This window comes from Nuphar pumila, chromosome 4 (assembly GCF_984573655.1).
Source record: "Nuphar pumila chromosome 4, dmNupPumi1.hap1.1, whole genome shotgun sequence".
In the NCBI taxonomy this organism is placed as follows: Eukaryota; Viridiplantae; Streptophyta; class Magnoliopsida; order Nymphaeales; family Nymphaeaceae; genus Nuphar; species Nuphar pumila.
The window spans coordinates 70,759-89,547 of record NC_143252.1 but is presented as its reverse complement, the minus strand read 5'-3'; the positions used below and the strand labels follow the sequence as shown (position 1 = coordinate 89,547).

Below are 18,789 nucleotides of genomic sequence, written 5' to 3'. Positions count from 1 at the left end.
GGGTCGGCATATCAAGAGGATATAGCCTCCTCTGCGTTTTTATATCATGTATCTTGCAGCATTCCCCTGATCCTGTTTATCTGTGCCATAATAGCCAATTGGTTGATCCTCCAAGTGGCAGAGTTTAGCTTTTACTTATAGTCTGTGATTATCCAGCTGTGATTATCCAGGGACTTTGAAGTTCCAGAAAAGAGGTGAGACGAATCCTTTATTTTTGAAGTATTTACTCTTCCATAGCGCAGGGCAAGTTCTAGATTTTTTTTCTTTTCTTTCTTTCTTTTTTTCTTTTCTTTAACATGAATCAGCTTGAGTCTAGTATATCCAGGGTGAGATTAAATGTGACTCGCTAAGAACATTTGGATCCATGTGTGCGAGCTTTTTGCACGCGTGTGTTTGAGGTGTGTGCGTATTGAAGACAGGAAATACTTGGAATTGTCTTTGTTTGAACTAATCAAGACTTTAACAAGTTTGGTCAAGGTATGGGCTCTGTGATTTCCTGGTGATCCCTGGGTTGTACACAAGGGTTATGCATACCTTACAAGGTTACAGCAGCAAGATCGCGGTTAGGCAGGTTGAAGGCTATCAGGCCATGGGCATCCCAACACCCTCCACTAGCAAGTATAGGTCCAAACACATTCATACTCAGTACAGAACCAAATGGTTCTGGTTTTGCTTAGGATGAGGGTATTGCAGGGTGCTATATAACTGGACATTGGGATATAGACTGACCGTCTTGAAAAAGCTCCTCTGGATTGGCGATCTGGTGAGTATTTGGCTTACCCTGTTCTAATTTTGCCCAACAGGAATTAGATCTTATCAGGATTGGCACGTTTTTTTTTTTTTTAGATTGAATTATGAAAAATTATGCAAGATTCGACATTCTATGTATGATGTAGTCCCTCGGTAGATCTGTGGCCCCAATCTGGTCTATTTGCATTGGCAGTGGACTGTCTGAGCCTATGTCATATAACACCTCCACTCTCAGTCATATGCTTTCATTTTGGTGTCTGCACCTCAGGCTGTCAAAATTGCTCCAGCTTCACCATATAGATGTTGTCCATCTCAGAGTGGTCTTCCCTCAGTACATATTTTGTCAGACCGAATATTGGTATGTTAAGACAGAACAATACTCTGAATATCCTACAAATGGCACTATGTAGTTCCAGTCCTGGCACCAGTCATGTACTATTCCTCCTCCCACGGTGGCTGTATTCAGTTGTCTCATTGGCCATAATTCATGGCCATCTTCGCAAACACCTAAGGCTCCTTTCACTACTACAATAACCCACCATATAGGCATAGTCATCCAGTATAATCTGCCTCCATTTCATCATTACCCGATTCCCCTGTTAATAAGCATAATAACTTTTTATGCACCAATAGAAGTGTTGATCCCCTACACCTCCTGTATTCATAGCAGCACACCACTACTGCTATTCGTGTTCCTTGCTATCTTAGTATATCAACAAACACCCATTGTCACATATAGTCCACCTCCCGCCAGCTAGGATTTCCCAGTATCCACAGTGGTTGATACCACAGCATTCGCCTTGATGCCACTGTTTTGTAGGGAACCCGTCATAGACACCATCTCATTCACAGCCACCCTGTGGCTATGTCCCTGCAATATCATCACCCACCCCCATTGGTGATAACCTGTCACATGTTTACAGCAGTGCCTAGCACTGCTGTAACCACTTTCACATTCATAGCAGTGCCCAGGCATTGCTATGATTCATGCACCGAGGCCCGGACCTCTTCTCTAATGCTTGCATATTTGCTGATTTTTCACATTCGCTGAATCTCTGCGTGTGTATGTGATATACCATTCATTACACAATGCACAAGCTGCGTAAAGAGATATTCTCCCACTTACTTCAAAAGGCAAAATTCTGAATCCCTTTTCCACATGTGACTTCTCATGTGATGTTCTATATTCATATGTCCATATCCATATGTATACGTGTATATATATATGTATATGCATATATATCCATGTATACCTCTATATCTTCCAAATTATAAATAAATCTACCTATACGTATACATACCCATATGTATATATCCGTATGTATTTACATACATGTGCCATTCTCCATCCCTTTTACCATACATATATTTTCATCGTTTGATTTCCATGATTACTAACCTGGTTGTTTCGCAGGAATATGTGGAAGATATCATTATTTGGGATTGTAAATTTGATTTTGCATATTGCAATAGCTAGACTTGAATGAAAATTTACATTTCCCGCTTTAGGTAGAATGAATGAGCATTGTAGAATATCATGAATTGTTTGTTTTCATACATTTTTCTTTATTTCTCAAAAAATCTCACAATGGCAAGACACGAATGGCACGTGCACCATTTCGTAAAAGATAATAGATACTAAGTTGATGATCCACATCAATGGCCATAGTCAGGGTGTGGACAAAACTTAGTATGTCTATCTTTTACAAAATAACATTGGATCCGCACTGGATCCACTTTCAAAATTCATCATATTTTCTCCAAATATTTTCTTTCTTTTATCAGAATTTAACTTAGGATTAACTCAAAACATATACCAATGGCCATAGTCAGGGTATATTGAGAGTTAATCTCATTTTAAATTCTATAAAAGCACTAAAATGTATTTCATTCTTCTCTTGAATTTAAATATAGATTATCATATAATACATTCAATGACCATAGTCAAGGATGTATTATATTTTCAATCTTATTTTAATTCATTTAAAGAATGAAATAGCTTTTTCAAAATTCCAATTTCAAACTTATTCAAATTCATTCATCATATAGGATAGAATTACATCATATTTTTCAAAATTCTTTTCCAAAATCCAAGTGATCTCAAATATCTTTCTCAAGTCTATAGTTTAATTCATTCTTCTATCTCATCTCAAAAATTTAAATTCCAAGTTCAAAGTCCAATTTGACTTTGAAATTTCAAAATTCCATCTTTATATTCTTGACTCATTCCAAATTCAAGCTCCAAATTGACTTTGAAGTTCATTTATAAATTCAAAATTCTCAGATCAATTTTGAAATTCCAAAGTTCAATTTAACTTTGAAGTTTCCGATCCATCTTCTGATTCAAAATCAAGTTTTCTTCAAGTTTTAAATCAAAGTTGAGATTGATTCTGAATCTCAAAATCCAAACTTTCCTAAAAGTTCCATCTGGGTTTTCAAAATCCAGATCCATCTTTAAAAGTCTTATTTTGGACTTCTCAACAAAACTGTCTATGGGACTATATTGGAATTACTGATTCCCCTGCTGCCAAGATTAATCAACCCTTGTTGATAGAACCTAGAAAAATAGGGTAGCTATATCAGGGTAAATATGACATCAGTTCAAAATGTAAGATGGCCATGGTCATTCAAACGATGTCTGCCATCCAAAGCAGAAATCCGTGGCCTATTTTCTAATCTTGTTTCTGATAACTACTATGTGGATTCCGATTTAAGTAGCATCTACCTGAATTATCTTTGCCTTTGGAAATTTGGTTAGCCGGTCTGCAACATTGTGGTGTTAATGGAGTCAACTATCTGCTCTAGAGTTACCCTTTGATAACAGCCCATCCATGGCGTTATGGTTTAGTCACTCTAATTGTTGGGAGGTGTTTTTCTCTATGGAATGTCTGGACATTACAACTGGTCATCATATAGTGGTAGTTATTCAGTTACCCTGTATATTACAGATAGGATATGCCACATCATGTCTGTGGCTCAGAAGGTGTTGTTCATAGGTTGCAAGGGTCGGCATATCAAGAGGATATAGCCTCCTCTGCGTTTTTATATCATGTATCTTGCAGCATTCCCCTGATCCTGTTTATCTGTGCCATAATAGCCAATTGGTTGATCCTCCAAGTGGCAGAGTTTAGCTTTTACTTATAGTCTGTGATTATCCAGCTGTGATTATCCAGGGACTTTGAAGTTCCAGAAAAGAGGTGAGACGAATCCTTTATTTTTGAAGTATTTACTCTTCCATAGCGCAGGGCAAGTTCTAGATTTTTTTTCTTTTCTTTCTTTCTTTTTTTCTTTTCTTTAACATGAATCAGCTTGAGTCTAGTATATCCAGGGTGAGATTAAATGTGACTCGCTAAGAACATTTGGATCCATGTGTGCGAGCTTTTTGCACGCGTGTGTTTGAGGTGTGTGCGTATTGAAGACAGGAAATACTTGGAATTGTCTTTGTTTGAACTAATCAAGACTTTAACAAGTTTGGTCAAGGTATGGGCTCTGTGATTTCCTGGTGATCCCTGGGTTGTACACAAGGGTTATGCATACCTTACAAGGTTACAGCAGCAAGATCGCGGTTAGGCAGGTTGAAGGCTATCAGGCCATGGGCATCCCAACACCCTCCACTAGCAAGTATAGGTCCAAACACATTCATACTCAGTACAGAACCAAATGGTTCTGGTTTTGCTTAGGATGAGGGTATTGCAGGGTGCTATATAACTGGACATTGGGATATAGACTGACCGTCTTGAAAAAGCTCCTCTGGATTGGCGATCTGGTGAGTATTTGGCTTACCCTGTTCTGATTTTGCCCAACAGGAATTAGATCTTATCAGGATTGGCACGTTTTTTTTTTTTTTAGATTGAATTATGAAAAATTATGCAAGATTCGACATTCTATGTATGATGTAGTCCCTCGGTAGATCTGTGGCCCCAATCTGGTCTATTTGCATTGGCAGTGGACTGTCTGAGCCTATGTCATATAACACCTCCACTCTCAGTCATATGCTTTCATTTTGGTGTCTGCACCTCAGGCTGTCAAAATTGCTCCAGCTTCACCATATAGATGTTGTCCATCTCAGAGTGGTCTTCCCTCAGTACATATTTTGTCAGACCGAATATTGGTATGTTAAGACAGAACAATACTCTGAATATCCTACAAATGGCACTATGTAGTTCCAGTCCTGGCACCAGTCATGTACTATTCCTCCTCCCACGGTGGCTGTATTCAGTTGTCTCATTGGCCATAATTCATGGCCATCTTCGCAAACACCTAAGGCTCCTTTCACTACTACAATAACCCACCATATAGGCATAGTCATCCAGTATAATCTGCCTCCATTTCATCATTACCCGATTCCCCTGTTAATAAGCATAATAACTTTTTATGCACCAATAGAAGTGTTGATCCCCTACACCTCCTGTATTCATAGCAGCACACCACTACTGCTATTCGTGTTCCTTGCTATCTTAGTATATCAACAAACACCCATTGTCACATATAGTCCACCTCCCGCCAGCTAGGATTTCCCAGTATCCACAGTGGTTGATACCACAGCATTCGCCTTGATGCCACTGTTTTGTAGGGAACCCGTCATAGACACCATCTCATTCACAGCCACCCTGTGGCTATGTCCCTGCAATATCATCACCCACCCCCATTGGTGATAACCTGTCACATGTTTACAGCAGTGCCTAGCACTGCTGTAACCACTTTCACATTCATAGCAGTGCCCAGGCATTGCTATGATTCATGCACCGAGGCCCGGACCTCTTCTCTAATGCTTGCATATTTGCTGATTTTTCACATTCGCTGAATCTCTGCGTGTGTATGTGATATACCATTCATTACACAATGCACAAGCTGCGTAAAGAGATATTCTCCCACTTACTTCAAAAGGCAAAATTCTGAATCCCTTTTCCACATGTGACTTCTCATGTGATGTTCTATATTCATATGTCCATATCCATATGTATACGTGTATATATATATGTATATGCATATATATCCATGTATACCTCTATATCTTCCAAATTATAAATAAATCTACCTATACGTATACATACCCATATGTATATATCCGTATGTATTTACATACATGTGCCATTCTCCATCCCTTTTACCATACATATATTTTCATCGTTTGATTTCCATGATTACTAACCTGGTTGTTTCGCAGGAATATGTGGAAGATATCATTATTTGGGATTGTAAATTTGATTTTGCATATTGCAATAGCTAGACTTGAATGAAAATTTACATTTCCCGCTTTAGGTAGAATGAATGAGCATTGTAGAATATCATGAATTGTTTGTTTTCATACATTTTTCTTTATTTCTCAAAAAATCTCACAATGGCAAGACACGAATGGCACGTGCACCATTTCGTAAAAGATAATAGATACTAAGTTGATGATCCACATCAATGGCCATAGTCAGGGTGTGGACAAAACTTAGTATGTCTATCTTTTACAAAATAACATTGGATCCGCACTGGATCCACTTTCAAAATTCATCATATTTTCTCCAAATATTTTCTTTCTTTTATCAGAATTTAACTTAGGATTAACTCAAAACATATACCAATGGCCATAGTCAGGGTATATTGAGAGTTAATCTCATTTTAAATTCTATAAAAGCACTAAAATGTATTTCATTCTTCTCTTGAATTTAAATATAGATTATCATATAATACATTCAATGACCATAGTCAAGGATGTATTATATTTTCAATCTTATTTTAATTCATTTAAAGAATGAAATAGCTTTTTCAAAATTCCAATTTCAAACTTATTCAAATTCATTCATCATATAGGATAGAATTACATCATATTTTTCAAAATTCTTTTCCAAAATCCAAGTGATCTCAAATATCTTTCTCAAGTCTATAGTTTAATTCATTCTTCTATCTCATCTCAAAAATTTAAATTCCAAGTTCAAAGTCCAATTTGACTTTGAAATTTCAAAATTCCATCTTTATATTCTTGACTCATTCCAAATTCAAGCTCCAAATTGACTTTGAAGTTCATTTATAAATTCAAAATTCTCAGATCAATTTTGAAATTCCAAAGTTCAATTTAACTTTGAAGTTTCCGATCCATCTTCTGATTCAAAATCAAGTTTTCTTCAAGTTTTAAATCAAAGTTGAGATTGATTCTGAATCTCAAAATCCAAACTTTACTAAAAGTTCCATCTGGGTTTTCAAAATCCAGATCCATCTTTAAAAGTCTTATTTTGGACTTCTCAAAACTCAAATCCAAAATCAAATCCTAGTCTCAACTTGGATCCAGATTTCCAAGTATAGGACTCCATTCCACTTTAGATCTCCAATCACGGATCCAAATTCCATTTAGGATTCAAATCCTTATTCTACTCTGGATCTTCCGTCACAGATCCAAATCCCATTTAGGGTCCAAACCCTTATTTCACTTTGGATCTCCAATCACTGATCCAAATTTCATTTAGGATCCAAATCCTCGTTCTACCATTGGATCTCAGATTCAGATCCAAAATCCAATTCTTAGGATCCAGAATCCAACCCTACTTTGGGTCTCAGATTCATATCCAAAATCCAATTCTTAGGATCCAGAACCAACTCTATTTTGGATCTCAAACTTCAGATCCAATTCCATTATAGGATAAAAAAAAAACCAACTTCATCTTGGATCTCAAATTCAGATCCAATATTCCACTTTGGTTTTCCAATCATAGGTCCAAATTTCTTTTAGGATCCAGATCCTCATTCTACTATTGGATCTCAGATTCAGATCCAAATTCCAATTCTTAGGATCCAGAAACCAATTCTACATTAGATCTCAGACTTTAGATCCAAAATCCATTTTAGGATCCAGAACTCAATCCTACATTGGATCTCAGATTTCAGATCCAATTCCATCTTGGGATCCAGAGTCCAACCCTATCTTGGATCTCAGATTTCGGATCCAAATATAATCTTGGATTCCAAATATTGAATCTGATTCCCTTCAAAATTCCAAATCCAAATTCCACTTTAAATTCCAATTCTCAAAGCCAGTCCCATTTCATTCAAACCAAAGTTCCTATTTCAGATCCTAAAACCAAAAGTCAACTCAAAACTCTATTCAGAATCCAGAATTTGGATTCGAATTTCATCTTGAAATACCAATTGTTCCAAACCCCATTCCTCAATTCCTTTAGATCCCCCACATTTCCTTCCAACTTCAAAACTTCAAAGTTAGAATTCGATTCCATTCCAAATATTCATCCAAGTTCAAACTTCCAAATTCAAAGTCCATTTATGACTTTTGAATTTTTCTTTCTTTCAGTTTCAAGATCATTTCTCTCAAAGATCCAAATTCATTTTCCTAAGCTCTGATTATTCTAAAAACTTAGAACTTCAAATCTTAAGTTCTAAGTTAGAAAACATTTCTTCACTTTATCTGATTCACTTGGAAATCCTTCAAAATATTTTCAAAAAGAGCATACATCTTGGCATTTGCACAAGCATGATTCATTGTGCATTTTTAGACTTAGGATAAATGCTTAGATAAATTCATTGTGAAGCAAAATGCATAAAATTCGACCCTTGGTTCGATTACCCCTGGTAAAGGCGCCAGGAATGGTCGAACCTCGTACCGACGAGCGGATCCCGTCTCCCAGTTTTCCCGCAAATATTTCAAAAACGGAGGCGAGTTATTTCAAAATATCTTTAAAAATTAAGGTCAAGTGAGACCCGCAAAAGAGTTCATCTTCTCTTCTCTTCTTTCTTTTTCTCTTCTCTCTTTCTTTCCGTCTTTTATCTTTCTCCCTTCAAAAAGGAGGAAAATAAGGGGTTGGAAAGGAAAAGAGAAGGAAGAGAGAGAATATTACGAGAGGAAAAATTTTGCGATGATCACAGGTTTGGCGACCGTGATGGGACCCGTCTTCGTTCGGTCGAATTTATTGCCTTTTCTTTTGCTTTGACATTATCTAAGTCTTTATTCTTCAAAATGTCAGCTACATTTTCATGCAAACCTTAGGAGCCTAGATTTTGTCCTAAGCTGACATCATTGCATATAGGATTTAAGTATGGTTTGGTAGGACCATATTGAGGAGATTATTCATGTTCACATTAGACTTAGGTCTTAAATACAACTCTCCTCAATTTTAGGGATTGAATGCAAAACAATGTATGCAAGTGTATGCTTCTCTTCATTTTAAATCTATCTCTTTAGGACTTGTATTAGAGACATCTGATTTCTTGTATGTTGAGCATATTTTGAAAACCTCCCTACCTAATTTTGTCTCGGTCTTCACGTTGCTGGGTTGTCTCACTGAACCATAGTTCGGGAAAGAGCCTCACAACTGGACCACTTATTTGGGTTCGCGCCCCCCTACCACGTACCTAAGGGCCATAGTCTGAGGTATATCGGTAGGTGCTCAAGGATGTTGGGAAGCCATTACCTTAGAACCGGAGGAATATTTCTATGCCACGTACTTCAAGCGACAGCTTGAGTATATCGGTGTATCTTGATTGGAATCAGATGATCTGAACCCTATAGTTAGGATTAAGGTCCTACAAGCTATTTCAAAATATTGCATTTAGAGTCAGCCTCTAGGGATTGCTGTTTGTGCATCCTTGTTTATATATCTATGATTATATGATTTTATATCCCCTATATTTTCCGAAACCCTGGGTATATATTATTCAAAATTTCCTCCTTGTTTTTTTTAACCCAGGTGTATTTTCCTTTTCTTCTCTTAATCTCTTCTAATTCTTTTTTATCCTGCCTGCAATTCTTCAAAATTTTTCTTTCTATATTCTATTCCTTACCTTCATTTACAATAAAACATCTTTTTTTGTCAGGATATGTCCTTTTCAAAATTTATCTTTATTCACATTTTACTTGTCTATCCTTTTTCCAGAAAAACAATGCGGTTGTCGCAAATTTTGGTGACAACCCAATCTCTCGTAATTGGATGTTTTCATATTCAAATTATGATTTCCTCATTTATTAAAATTTCTTCCTAGATCTTTTCTAAAAAGGCCCGTTTATGCTCTACAGAGAGCATCGGCACTATCAGTCGAGTCAAGCTCAGGAGATTACACTGCTTTAACATCCCAGTTATAAGCAGAAAGAGTAAGGAATGGATTCTCAAAAGTTTGTCAAAAGAGGGGTTCAGGACAGCAAAAGTGAGATCGATCCTGCGATATATCAATTATTCAAAAAGATGATGGTGGAGATATTATCTGAACAAGCTGAAGCCAATTGCGGAAAAGCTCCCGAAGAAGGAAAGACACCTGTCACCTTCCCTCTGACTGAACACAGCCACATCAGTGCAGGAAACTCTAAAGCCAGCAGGATCATCCATCAAGGCAACCAGGGCAGCTACTTGGGAGAACACAAAAGCCAGATTGGGAAATATTGTGAAAACCATAATAGACCTCTTCAATACAGTCCTCAGCAGAAAGGCAAGAAGCAGGAAGAACCAAAGCGCAAGGATTGGAGCAAGGATCGAGATTTCACTCCTTTAGATCAACCGCTCGACACAATCCTCGAATATATGATGGCCAACAGATTACTCAGGCTCCCAAAAGCCGCCAACCCTTCCACAGTCATGGGAAAGTATATAGACCAGTTCTGCAGATACCATCAAGTAACAGGGCATGACACTGAGCATTGCTTCATCTTCAAGAATATCGTTCAGGATTGCCTCGATAAGAATCTCTTTGTCAAAAACGAAGAAGAAAGGCATCCAGATCTCCTAAACATGCAAGCTCAGTCCAGCTATCAGGCAGGGGTCAGCACTCAGTGGAAGTCAAGCAAGCCTAAGAAAGCAAAGCATGAGGGTTGGGGTTATGACCGACAGCTTACCCCCCAAGGCCAGCCAATTGAAGAAGTTCTCCAATACCTACTCGAGAAAGGCATGATCAAACTCCCAAAGCAGGATGATCCCTCTGTCACCAAGGGGAAATGGAAAGATCGCTTCTGCAAGTTTCATCGAGCAAGGGGGCATGACACGGAGCGCTGCTTCGTCCTCAAAAACATTATGCAGGACTACATTGATAAAGAGCTTCTGGTACCAGAGGAAGGAGAAGAGCAGACTGCAGTTCCGCCCGAACCATTTCCATACTACTCAGAGAATTGAGAATGCCAAGAGTTTTTCGCTTTCATCCCTTTCTGTCAGTCGCTTTGTAGGGGCAAGTCAGCCCAGTCTTTGTGATTTCTTTTAGTTAAAATACTTGTAAATATTCAGTTCTGTTATCAACTTTTGCTTATCAATGAAATGTCGATTTTCTTTATATCTTTGATATTCAATACTTCCTTCTTTTTGCTATATTGGGGCATTAAATTCTTTTTCTTTTTCAAAAAAATACGGGACAATCCTGACATCATTCATGAGAGAAATGATATTACCTATGAGGGTCTTTCAAAAAAAAAATCATGAAAATTATAGTTCAAATATTTTATTACAACCTTTTTCAAAGATCAACCCTCGTGTTGATCATATTTTTCTACAAATTGATTTCAAGACATTGCATTTCAAAGATCAATCCCTTGTGTTGATCTCATTTTCCAAAAATTTGATTTCATTTCATTCAAAGATCAATCCCTTGTGTTGATCTCATTTTCCAAAAATTTGATTTCATTTTATTCAAAGATCAATCCCTTGTGTTGGTCTCATTTTCCAAAAATTTGATTTCATTTCATTCAAAGATCAACCCTTATGTTGATCTCATTTTCCAAAAATTTGATTTCATTTCATTCAAAGATCAATCCCTTGTGTTGATCTCATTTTCCAAAAATTTGATTTCATTTCATTCAAAAATCAACCCTTGTGTTGATCATATTTTCTAAAAATTAATTTCAAATCATTACATCCAAATATCAACCCTCGTGTTGATCATATTTTCTAAAAATTGGTTTTTAAATCATTGCTTCAAAAAGTTAACCCTCATGATGATTTCTCATGAATGATCCCTTTTTAAAGATTATCTCTCGCGGTTAGTCTTTCTTTCCAAAAAAGCTTTTCTCATCTTCTTCTCTCATTTTAAAGATCCCACATGCAGGCATGATCAAACTCTTTCTCTCAACTTTTATCAACCTTTTGTTTATTCATCTTTATCAATATTATCAATTTTATTCATTAGTTATCCATTTTATTAATTCTTCTTGATTCTTATTTTCAAAGATTACCCTTTCAGGTTAAGGGATAAACCTGATGCCTCTTTCCCATGAGGTATTTCTTTTTCCTTCTTTTCTTTTTCTTTTTCCTCCTTCAGGTTAAGGGATAAACCTGAAACCTCATCTTACGAGGTCCTTCTTTCTTCAGGATAAGGGATAGTCCTGAATGTCTTTCTTCCTCTTTTTAAGCTTCATTAATCTCTGCCAAATCTTTTTCTTTATCTCATTTTATCAATTTTATTTCTTTTTTGTCGATTCTTTATTAATTCTTGCCAAACTTTTATTCCCTCCCCATTCAGGATAAGGGATAATCCTGAAACCCCTCATAGGAGCAACAATGCTACCTGTGAGAATTATTTCCATAAAAAATTCTTTGATTCTTCTCTTTCGTCAAATCTTCCATCAATTTCTATCTCTTCTCATTTGTTCTTTTAAATTTTATTTCCTCTCCAATCAAGATAAGAAGGCAATCAGATCATTCAGTCCCCTAAATGGTCATTCTCAATCCCAGGTCCGGTCCTCGCGCTGGCAAATTTCCAAAACTCAATCTCTTGTCAAAAACCCGAGTTTTCACTCGGGCTTCTCCATTTATTCTTTCATTCAAAGTTCTGAGTTCCGACCAGGACTTCCTTTTGAATCCAATCCTCGCATTGGAAATCAATAATTTCTTTAGAAAACCGAGTCTTAACTCGGGTTTTTCCTCTATTATTTTTCGTTCGAAGTTCTGAGTTCCGACCAAGACTTCCTTTTGAATCTAATCCTCGCATTGAAAATCCATCATTCCTTTGAAAATCCGAGTTCCGGCTCGGGTTTGGGGTTTACGGTTTAGGGGATTTAGGGTTTAGGGGTTTTTGGTTTAGGGTTTAGGGTTTAAGATTTAAGGTATAGGGTTTAGGGTTTAGGGGGTTTAGGGTTTAGGGGGCTTAGGGTTTAGGGTTTAGGGTTTAGGGTTTAGGGTTTAGGGTTTTAAGGTTTAGGGTTTAGGGTTTAGGGTTTAGGGTTTTGGGTTTAAGGAGTTTATGGGTTTTAGGGTTTTGGGTTTAGGGTTTAGGGTTTAGGGGGTTAGGGGTTAGGGGTTAGGGTTTAGGGTTTAGGGTTTAGGGGGTTTAGGATTTAGGTATAGGGTTTAGGGTTTAGGGGGTTTAGGGTTTAGGGATTAGGGATTAGGGATTAGAGGGTTTAGGGTTTAGGGGGTTTAGGGCTTAGGGTTTTAGTAGTCATAATCCTATAATCACATAAATTGGTCTCACATTTGCCTTCACAGGCAAGATGCTCGAGTGGGTTAAAGACCACAACATAGAATGGGTTGTTAGTTAAGCAAGCCCTAACGTACATATTCGCTTATTGTTGTTTGTCAAGGGAGAGGACAGAGTGATACAAAACTCCAATGGAAAGGTTGTTAACAACCACCCTACAAACAATTGATTCGGCCTCCCCAGTCAGTGGAGTTAGGGAAATGGGGCTACAATAGTTAGCTCAACACTTCTACAGAAGTTGGATGCATATGTGGTACTGCTTATCAGCCTCTGGAGAATCCTCTCTCGGATAAAGTCATCCCCTTTGGAGCGGACTCAACTATCTATTCGGGTTATTGAAAATACATAGAATAACAGACGCCCGAACTAGTCTCAGTTGTTTCTACGTTTTGTCTGCGCGTACCAGCAAGCCATTAATATCGAAACATAAAGTGTGTTCATACTGGTCGATTGCTTGCTTGCTCGATAATTCAGTAAGTTACTCGTTGAGTTATACCCGCCTATCGAGGTGTTACTCTAGTTTGTTAAACTGCTTACGCAGTTCTTTGCTAAGTAACATCTGACTTCTCATACTAGTTAAATGCTTATAATAATAGCATTATGCCAGTTGCTACATATTAGCATGTGACTTGCTTACCCCTTGGTCGAACTGTTTGGTGCTTATTGTAGTGTAGCACTTGTTGGCTTGCATCTCTTATGATTGATGTGATTGCATACAACTCGTAATCTACGAACTGGTGGCAACTAGGATTGATGTGGTTGCTTGTCTTATAAGCTGCTTACATATTAGGATATAACTGTCGTTGTATGATTGCTTATGAATGGCTTGTGATGCAATGGTTTATGCCTTACGATTAATTTAATTACTTACTGATGGACTGAGTCATTTGATGATAATTGTATGTATCGCGAGCATTGTTATGAGTGTTTGTCTTATTCAGTTGTTTTGGTTGACTGTCGGATAGAGTTAGTTACTCTTCGCCTATAGAATCAGTTGGATTGTCATATCTGTGTGTTCTCATGTGTCGTTTACGCATGCTTTGAGGTCCTATTTGAGGATTGCAATGTTCCTTGTGGCAATAACACGGTGCATAATATTATATGTTTCTGTGTGATGTGATTGATATGCCACATGATAAGAAATGTTGAAAGTATGTGATAATATGTTCATGGTTCATGGAACCTTATTGGAGGAATGGATGATCATGTGTTTTGTTTTACTATGTGAAGTGATATGATGCATACTGCTGATATACATGTTTGTGCCCATATTGTGGCTACTGACCCCAAGAGCGGTCAATTGTTCGGAGCAATCGATTGTATAGATGCATGTATCACTGAGTATGGTATCTATTGAAGACCTGATCTCCAAAGGATTATCTGTGAGGGTCTGTATGATCAAGACCAGGTAACCCAGCTAGAGTGGTAGATTCTCTGTGAGGATATACATTGTCCACGAACGGGTAGCCACAAAGACAGTGAACTCCTGTGAGGAAGTGTATGGTCCAAGACCAGGTATACCATCTAGGACGGAATTCCTTGTGAGGTTATACATTTCCCAGACCAGGTGATCCGGTGTTGATCTTGTTGATTGTAATAGTGGCTATCAACCCTTAGAGCGGTCATTTGCGTTGATGCGTGTATCGCAATGATTTTCATTGGATATAGCATTTGTTGGGGACCAGCTTCCCAAAGGTTTCGCTGTGAAGGTATGTATAATTAAGATCAGGTGACCCGACTAGAGCAGTAGATTCTCTGAGGATGTACATTGTCCACGAACGGGTAGCCGCAAAGACGGTGAACTCCTGTGAGGAAGTGTATGGTCCAAGACCAGGTATACCATTTAGGGCGATAATTCCTTGTGAAGTTATACATTTCCCAAATCGGGTAATCCGGCTAGAGCGGTAGAATCTTTGTGAGGATGTACAATGTCCACGAACGGGTAGGCGCAAAGACGGTAAACTCCTGTGAGGAAGTGTATGGTCTAAGACCAGATATACCCTCTAGGGCGGTAATTCCTTGTCAGGTCGTATATCTCCCAGACCGAGAGATCCGACGTGGATCTTGTATTTTTGCTTACCATAAAAAGTTATGGTGAGCTGTGATGATCTTCTGAGATTGTTTGAGTTAGCCAATTATAAATCTATAGTTTTGGCTTTCTGTTTTAGCATGATTACATACAAGACTCAGATGTGAGAATCAGATCTTTAGCGATTTTAGATCATGTTTTGGATCTTCTATGGAAGGGTGGGTTTTTCTGAGAAGCATGACGCCTTAGGTGAGTCATAACCGGTGACAGTTGACCGCGTAAGGCTTTAAGAAATAAGAATATATTAAGGTTGTTCAGGACAAAGCGTTTGTTAGAAGTAGTGAGCGACAGACGATGTCCTGATGATGATTAGATGCAGAGACCTTATTTTAGAAACAAAAACAAGATTGGTGCGTGGTAGTTCACAGTTTACGATCAAATGGATCATATGTTGCATTTGTCAATTGCACTGCTTCCCTGCTTTGAACTACTTGCTCGCTTGCACTGCTTACTTACTCACTTACATTACTTACGCGTTTGCACTACTTACGCATTTTCACTACTTACTTGTCGTGCACTGCTTACCTGTTTAACTGCATATCTGCTTTAAACTGTTTAGCATACTGAATTAAATGTACTTAATTCAGTTTCTTGTAGTCTCTTTTGTGCACATACTAGTTTTTCGCGAAACTAATTCATTCTATGAGTACATGTGATGATTAGGTATACCACAGGAGATGGCGTGATTGCAAGATGACATCAAGACTTTTTCTTCCTACTCTTAGCTCGTGTTCTGAACGTTTTGGGTTTGTAACGAATTTTCCTTGAGATATCTGAATTTTGTGAGTTTTGGTTCTTTTAGCTAACGTGCCCAAAGTTGTCAGCTTGCCTTATGAATTAACCAAAGAATAGTCTTCCGTTGATTTTATAAACAAACTCTGAAGGAAAAAGATTTTTTCTAGTATCTTGCCTGTTTTTTGAAAGGTTCGCAAGTTTGAAATTTTGGGGCGCTACAGGCTCTGGATCGTGTTAAAACACAAATTAGTGTAAAAAAAGAGGGGCTTCAATTTCCCAGTATGTGTTCTTTGCGAGAAGGCAGTAGAGGACACGACTCACCTATTTTGGTTTTGCCCGATCGTTCTAGACCTGTTTTTTCAAACTTGGGGTGCACCGTCTGTTCAAACTCGACCGAGTTCCGTTATTCGGGACCTCTTGCTTGGTCCCATGAGTTTACAACAAAAAAAAGGGAGATTATTGTGGCATGTATGATTGTTTTCAGCACGGTGGGTGATCTGGACCGAAAGAAACGACATCTTTTTCAAGAGCATCCAATTCGATTTTGGAAGGCTTCACCAACGGGTTATGTCTGGCTCTTAAATTACATAGTAGAGACGGGGGGGTGGATCTGCTTATACTCTAAACTATGCACGGTCACCATCTAGATTGTGGTTGTATGACTCCTATGTTCCTCTCTTATCCAATATTATGTTGAATGTATTTTGGTAATGTTGAATGATGAATCTCTCTCTCTCTCCTAAGTAAATTTTGACTTTCCTGATACCAATGAAAAAAAATCATTATTAAACACTCAAATCTGTAACATGAGTAGGTTTTGTTGTAAAACTAGGAACATAGATGAAAAGAGCTAAGTTAGAGAAGAAAAACGCTTTTGGTATATTTGCATCAGGGTGATTTGATTTATGAGATCCACCTAGCTATGTGATAGAACACATGCTGTAAGCCTGCATAATAGAACCCAATAACTTGAAAGACTGCCAGATGAAAGCACCCATGGGTGGTATAACTTATTCGCCCAAGCACCAATGTTGATTAGTGGGTTGTAACTTGATATCCTCAAATAATAGTGGATTATTCCTCACAAACCAAGATGATTTTTTGGCACTTTCGCTAAACTGAGTGGCTCACCTTTTCTTTGAATCTTATCAGTTATCAGACCTGATGAAAATTTGATATAAATAAGATAGTTTTCCTTTTTTCGTCTTAATCATCTCTATTCGACATGTAAGATCCATCAGTTCCTGCTGATCCCAACATGAGTTTTCCATGTTGACGTAAAATGGTACAATCATGTTCGCCAGCCATGGGCAACCCTTTGAGCATGCATTAAATTTATTTTGTGCCTTATTAATAGTGAATTCTTGATCAAAGGTGAGGTTTTTGTCTAAGTTTATTAACCATTGGAACATAGTAATCAGTTTCATATTATGGTACAAATAGTACGACCCACATGATATCAGTTGAACTTTTGGCTTCATAATCTTTGATTATTATTTATTGATGAGCTGACCTGGTTGTGCATGTAAAGTTGCAACATTACATGGCAGATTTAGAGATCTTGCAAATTAACTTTATACTTCCGAAGTTAAAATGACTTTAAATAGACTGTCATGATGTCAAGCATAATTTTTTTAAACTTTGTGCCAGTGGCTGGGACTACATAAGCACATACTACCTACTTTCTATTTTTTGTCATGTACTTATTCATTTTTTTAGAGTTCAACATAGCTTTTCATCCTGCACTTGACAAAAAAGTATTGTTCAATCCTTCATTAAACATTTGTGAGCATGTTCACTTTTTCTTTTCTTCCTTTCTCTCATCATATGGTACTTCATTATCTGTCCATTTTCTCTATTTTTGCTAAAGAAATTTTTAATCTCCTCACTTTATCTGTTTGTGTAGGTGTGTGGGCATTTGTGTATAGTTATGTTTGAATATGTAACTTCTCAAAGTTCAACAAGTCTGACAGTTTATCTATATCTGATATCCAGGTAATTACCAAGCACCCTTCACTATTTCAGATAGTATTTATTGTACCTTTTCCTTAGCAACTGGCTTTACTGTTCACATAGATTTAGAACTTGAGACTGCTCACTTCCTACATCTATTAAACTGGAACTGCTGACAAAATTAACTTGGACAAAAAGCAATCTCAGGTAACAAACAAAACAAAAAAACACTTCAAACAGAAATAAGTTTAGAGAACTTTATGATACATACCAAAAGAAATAACGAAATACCGAATAACCTCTAAAATAAGACAAATTTCACAAAATGTCTTTAGATTTTCAATTTTGCGTCAAAGCCCTAAGTTTCATATGGGGATGCAAATCAAAGAAGATATAAGTTCTTTCCGCAGCACCCAGTGTAGCATACACCTCATGATAAGCCTTTTATTGATATCAGCTTCTATTAAAGTGTTTGCCAAAAAAAAGAAAACAGAAATCACTTTTCTGCTTCTCAGGGGTGATACCATATCAAATCAAGAGAACAGGAAGACACGATTAGCAATTAGTATATTATATCTTAACGAAAAATGAGGCTCAATCACACAAGACAGCTATTGCTGACAAGAGGAGTTAGAGGGGTCAAGTGAAGAATGATCAACATACTTTCCTATACCCTAAAACTTTACATTTGTCCCTAGTGATTCCTTTTTAAGCACCATTTCTTAGATAAAATATGCTTATGCATGTATGGATGGCATAAACATGCACTAAGCTAATGTACTGTGTATTTTATGTCATATTCACCTTATAATCAGATAAAAACAAGAAAAGGATTACTACTTACTATATGTGTAACAACGATATCATTTAATTTT

At 37.4% G+C, this 18,789-nt stretch overlaps 1 long non-coding RNA gene across 1 annotated transcript in view; it reads right to left on the bottom strand.

Moving 5' to 3' along the window:
* Positions 1-16,961: 16,961 nt before the first annotated feature.
* The window catches only part of LOC149838995 (uncharacterized), a 61,330-nt gene continuing 59,502 nt past the window's right edge, over positions 16,962-18,789 (bottom strand). The window contains exon 3 of the long non-coding RNA XR_016431456.1: positions 16,962-18,374. This is a non-coding gene — a long non-coding RNA (uncharacterized LOC149838995). The remainder of the gene's footprint in view (positions 18,375-18,789) is intronic.